The 6155-nt window shown below is 39.9% G+C and overlaps 1 long non-coding RNA gene across 1 annotated transcript; it reads left to right on the forward strand.

Annotated features, from left to right (window-relative positions):
- The first annotated feature begins 429 nt into the window (after window positions 1-429).
- Window positions 430-5750, forward strand: LOC118152065 (uncharacterized). Its single transcript, XR_004740415.2, has 3 exons — window positions 430-902; window positions 1428-1675; window positions 5661-5750. It is a non-coding gene; the product is annotated as an uncharacterized LOC118152065 (long non-coding RNA).
- Window positions 5751-6155: the final 405 nt, after the last annotated feature.

Raw genomic sequence — 6155 nt, forward strand, 5'->3', positions numbered from 1 at the left:
ACTGATTAAAAGTTTATGTTGTATCAAGTAATTATTACTACATTTATAATTATTAGTGCTGTTTTATTTTTATTTATTTATTTTTTCAAGGTGCCGTTAAGTATTAGTGCTGCTTTTATGTATACTTCCTTAGAGCAAGCCACCTTTAGGAAAACTCACCCCAGTGGGGAAGAAGAGATGGAAAGGAAACCTGTAAACTAAAAGAGACGTGAGAAAGATCAACAATTCACATCGTTTGAACCTTATTTGGATCCTGATTCAAACAACAAAATGTATTTAAAAAAACACACACACACACAAAAACAATCCAGGCTTGGTAGCCCCTGGGACACTGGTCAACTCAGCATTTTGGGAGGCCAAGGCAGGATAGTTCAAGGCTAGGAGTTCAAAACTAGCCTCATCAAAGTAGGAAGAAGACTCCCATCTCTACAAAAGAAAAATTTAAAAATTAGCTGGGCGTGGTGGTGCATGGCTGCTGGTAGTCCCAGCTGCTGGGGAGGCTGAGGTAACAGGATCACATAAGCCCATGAGTTTGCGGCTTCAGGGAGCTGGGATGGTGCCAATGCACTCCAACCTGGGCAACAGAGCAAGAACGGGTCTAAAAAACACAAAAAAACAGTTATAAGCTAACTGAAAATGCCTTAAGATACTTGCTGGTGTAGAGGAGGAAAAGTAACTTTCTACCCTTCTGAGTTCTTAATTGGAATGCACCCCTGTAACAAAGGAGATTAACAAGGGGAAAACAAACATCACTTTAGTAATATGTGTACCTTCCTGTCTCAACAAAAGAAATTTAAGCCCCTCTGAATTCAGTCTTAACTATTATCATCTGCTGAAACAAAGAAAGAACTGTGTTGGGACTACTTCTGGGGAGGTAACTGGGAAAAGCATGATAAACAAGGGTAAGGTTTGTTATGAAGGTTTAAGTCAGTGCCTTTCTCATTGACAAGAGTTTTTTTGTAATTTTGTCTTCCTCCACTTCCTGATATACAGGAGACACCCTTACAAATGGAGATTTGCTTCATAAATGTAAATCTCTCTTAACAAAACGGTAATTTCTACTTTCTTTTGAGAGCCTCACTTGTGGCTGCTATTTCTCAAAATAATCCTTATGCCAAAAAGGCGTATTGTGGAGTGGAATATCATGTCTTCTACAATGGTGTTGAGGAATTACTATTAAATTTTTTGGATAAGATGAGAATATTGTGGTCATGTAAAAGTCATTTTTTAGTAAAAAACGAAATCATATATGGCATAGAATTTTTTTTTTTTAGCATATAATTTTCTTGAACGTTATGTGGGTGGGGTGGGGGATGGGTTGTAGGAGATGTAAGTTTGTCCAAAGTTCGTGAATTGGTGATGAGAACACAGAGGTTCATTAACCTATTCTGTTTTGTTTTCTGTATGTCACAATTTTTGAAAATTAGGAGGAGGAAGAGAAACAAAAAGCGGAAGAGGAAGAAAAGAAAACTGTAAGAGGATCTTGTGTTAACCTAGGAGTTATCTAGCGCTTTCTGGAATCCGCGCAGTCAGTAGGAGCCAGCAATCTCCCACAGGACGTTTTCTAAAGTTTAAGTTACTATGTCAAAGCAGCATCATGAAACCTGCAGCCAGAGAGCCGAAGGTCGGCTTTGCCACCCTTTCAACCACCTCAAGTTTTTCCTGCCAGTGTGAGGTGAAGATACACTTTTGCATCCTCTCAGGGCATCCTCTAGGGTGTGTCTTTCGCACAGCACGATAACACACACGCGTGCATGTGCACACACGCATTTTCCAAGGACAAAAAGTAATGTTTCAGAAAGAGTAGAGTCAAAATTTGTTTTTCCATGTGCAAAATCTTTTCAGAGCGCCTTTTTCTCACAAAGGAGATAGTTCTCAATTGTCATTTTTATGCAGAAAGATGTTAGTTCCCTTTGTCCTCAGACTGTCCCTGAGATTTTCCACTGCATAAGAAATGGGGTCCATTCCAGAGCCATCCTCCAGTCTGTGGACTCCCTTAGGCTCACAAAGACCCAGAAAATACATTAATATTTAAGGTTTCTTTTCTGTTTCTTTTGCTACTTTGTCCAGGCCCCCACATCTTTCCAGTGTAGAGATTACAGGGATGCAGAAAGATGTGAAGGTTTAATCTCCTCTCCAAGTAAACCCCTGAGGTTGGGAAAGAGAGAACTGTGGGGGACACGGCATGGTGGGGGAGATAGTTTATTCTTTCATTCACAAGAAACATAATAGATATCACAGATTGTTAGATCTGAAAGGGCTTTAAAGATAATTCTACACCAACCCATTCAATTTTACACTGGAGACTGCTGCTTAGGCAGCCAAAGGGAGCATTTGCCTAACACAGGCCGCTTATAACACATATGTAAAGACTCCGCACAAAAACTTGTTAAAAAAATTTAACATAATTAAAATGTTAAAAATGGAGTAAATATTCTCTTTTGATTTTTTATCACTAAATTACTTCCTTAGCCCCCACCTTTAAAAAACTGATTTTACGTACACTCAAATATTTATTATAACTTTTAATTTCAAAATTATCTGCCATTTCCTTGTTGCAGAAATCCTTGAGGCAAACATGCTGAAGGATGCGGCTTATCAAGGGTCAACCAGGGAGTGATCCACCCCCCAGGGTGGGCAATAAGAAGGAACCTCATCCACAGAAATTAAAAACTATAATAAAGCCAACGGAAGAGTTGGTCTGCTTTTCATTATCACCATTCTCTGCAATTCTAAACAATGTCACTGATAAAAGTGTCCTCCTCCCTGAAAAAAGTGTCTTGTTGGTCTAAATTCTAAACAATTGCTGCAGTTTCCATTGAGTTTTAACATATAAATAAGCTCCAAATTAGCACATTTTTATTACATTTCCTTTCATAAACATTGTATTCTAGTAGAAATGAATTCGGAGAACTCCCACTTACCCAATTAGCCTTCAACGCACATGAGTTCAGCGTCACAAGTCCGTTTTGATAGTAAGGCCTCTGACGCCTGTGGTCCTTCATATTTCTGCATTTAAAATTGTGATGAGTAGTAAATAATGATAGCACAACAATTTTAAAGATGAAGATAGCCGGGCATGGCAGCATGCACCTGTGTGATCCCAGCTACTCGGGAGGCCAAGACAGGAGAATCAGTTGAACCTGGGAGGTGGAGGTTGCAGTAAGCCAAGATCGTGCCATTGCACTCTAGCCTGGATGACTGAGTGAGACTCCGTCTCAATAAATAAACAACAAATAAATATGAAGAAACAGGACTTAAGTTACTTCAGTTCAGCCATTTGATGCAACCACTTTGTTTTTATTTTGTTAACTACAAATTTTGGTTTATATATGAAATATTTTATTGAATTTGAATACTATCTTTAAAGTAGAAACTTATTCTTTTTAAATTGTTTATTGCTTTAAAACTAAAAATAGGCTGGGCATGGTAGCTCGTGCCTTTAATCCCAGCACTTTGGAAGGCTGAGGTGGGCAGATCAGCTAAAGTCGGGAGTTTGAGACCAGCTTGGGGCCAAAGTGGTGAAACCCCTTATCTACTAAAACTACAAAAATTAGCTGGGTGTGGTGGTGTGAGCCTGTAATCCCAGCTACTCAGGAGGCTGAGTCAGAAGAATTGCTTGAACCCGGGAGGTGGAGGTTGGGGCAAGCCGAGATCATACCATTGCACTCCAGCCTAGGCAACAAGAGTGAAATTCTGTCTCAAAAAAAAAAAACAAACCTGAAAATACATTGAGAAAATAAAATATTACATCAGTGATACAGTTTAGTAATTACCTAAATACGTTTTACTGAAATTGTGGTTTTATTAAAATTTACTCATAGAAAGTTTTTACATAAAATCCTATTAGACTATAACCAAGAGATGAAAATTCAAACTACTAGATAGATATAACTTTCAAAATGACCAAAAATGTTGTTCTTATGTTGCTAGAAGAAATGAAAAGGGGAATGCTGTAATCCCATCATTTTCACCAAGACCTGGATGCTCACTCTAGGCAGTGGATCAGAGGATGCCAGTATTTGTAGCAATTCAGTCATTTTCTTGAGTATTTGCCAAGAAGAAAAACTTTTAAAATTTTCATGCCAGGCATGGTGGCTCATGATTGTAATTGTAGCACTTTGGAAGGCTGAGGCAGGTGGATCACTTGAGCCCGGAAGTTCAAGACCAGGCTGGACAACATGGTGAAACATCATAAAAAATACAAAAATTTAAGCAGGCATGGTGGGGTGTGCCTGTAGTCCCAGCTATTTAGGAGACTGAGGCAAGAGGATTTCTTGAACCAACAAGACCGGGGTCATAGTGGCTGCAGTGAGCCAAGATCTCACCACTGCACTTTAGCCTGGGAGACAGAGCAAGACCCTGTCTCAAAAAAATGGAAAAAAAAATACAGCTAATTTTTGTATTTGTAGTAGACAGGCTGGTCTCTAACTCCTGACCTCAAATATAAATAAAATCTATGATTAATTTTTTTTTTTTTTTTGAGATGGAGCATTGCTCTATTGCCAAGCTGGTGTGAGGTGGCGGGATCTTGGCTCCTACAACCTCCACCTCCCGGCTTCAAGTGATTCTCCTGCCTCAGCTTCCCAAGTAGCTGGGACTCCAGGCACGTGCTACCACACCTGGCTAATTTTTGTATTTTTAGTAGAGATGGAGTTTCACCATGTTAGCCAGGCCGGTCTCAAACTCCTGACTTTATGATTTGCCCACCTTGGCCTCCCAAAGTGCTGGGATTACAGGTGTGAGCCACCGCACCCAGCCGAATCTTCTGGAGGTCTTTTCTTGGGAAGTGACTGTGGAGACGCTTGAAAGCCATTAGAATCAATCCCAGAGAAACTAAGACATAGAAATTATTGCAGTTTCTGGCATTTACTGTGAAATGACAATTTTTGTAAATCTCTGATAAACTTATCCTTATTTTTAAGACTTTCCCTAACCATATCTGTTACTTCATATGAAATTAAAATCAATCAAAAGTATTCTATGATTAACTATGAATGAAGATAGACTGAGAAATCTGTTTTAAATACCTGGTAAGCATGAGTTTGCAAAGAAGATCAGTTTTCATAAAATCATTTACACATTAGGTGACTTTAGCAATAAATCCCACCACAGGGACCCAGAGCTGGAGAGGAATAGAATGGTGGTGGTAGTGGGGGCCAAAGGGAATTCTTCAAGACCTTAGAGAAAACAACACTTTATTTATTTATTTATTTTTGACACAGAGTTTTGCTCCAGGCTGGAGTGCAATGGTGCGATCTCAGCTCACTGCAACCTTCACCCAGGTTGAAGCAATTCTCCTGCCTCAGCCTCTGGAGTAGCTGGGATTACAGGTGCACACCACCACACCCAGCTACTTTTTGTATTTTTAGTAGACAGGCTGGTCTCTAACTCCTGACCTCAAGTGATCCACTTGTGTCGGCTTCCCAAAGTGCTGGGATTACTGGTGTTAGCCCCTGTGCCCGGCCTGAAAACAAAATATTTTAAATACATCTAGCTAAACCAACTAAGAATTTGAGGGGGCGGTGGGTTTTTCTGTACAGTGGTGAATAGGCTAGTGAAATATTGTTTCGTCAATGCTATCATGACTTTATTTTTATCACAGATTGATATGTCCTAGAGAAATGCTGATAACAGTAATTTTCTTTCTCTTGCCACAGAAAGAAGGCCCAAAGAGAAGGTCCTCCTAGAAAGCAGAAAGCTTTCCCCCTACCTTCCACCATGCCCACTGTCACAAGGATTTGCTGGGGCAAGTGTTTACTCATCTCGTAGGGAATCCACTCCTTTCTGCACAGGTGCAGAGCTTGCCAAATGCCACTGGGCTTCTGTCTTTCCTAAAAGGCCAGAATTCTTTAAGTCTCACTCCAGGCTTTCACATTATATCGATCACTTTTTTTTTTTTTCCGATATAGGGGCAATGGGACCTTTCCTTTCATCCTCTAAAGTTTGATCATTTGAGTCTCTGGAATAAACTTGACAGTAGACAGATTTACAGGAGAAAAGCATACAAATTAACACATGCATATACAAGGGGGTCCCACAGAGTAAAAGACTCAAAGAAGGGCCATATGGTTGAAACTTTTTTTTTTTTTTTTTTTTGAGACAGATTCTCACTCTGACGCCCAGGCTGGAATGCAGTGGCATAATGTTGGCTC

The sequence above is a fragment of the Callithrix jacchus genome, chromosome 3 (genome assembly GCF_049354715.1).
Source record: "Callithrix jacchus isolate 240 chromosome 3, calJac240_pri, whole genome shotgun sequence".
NCBI lineage: Eukaryota > Metazoa > Chordata > Mammalia > Primates > Cebidae > Callithrix > Callithrix jacchus.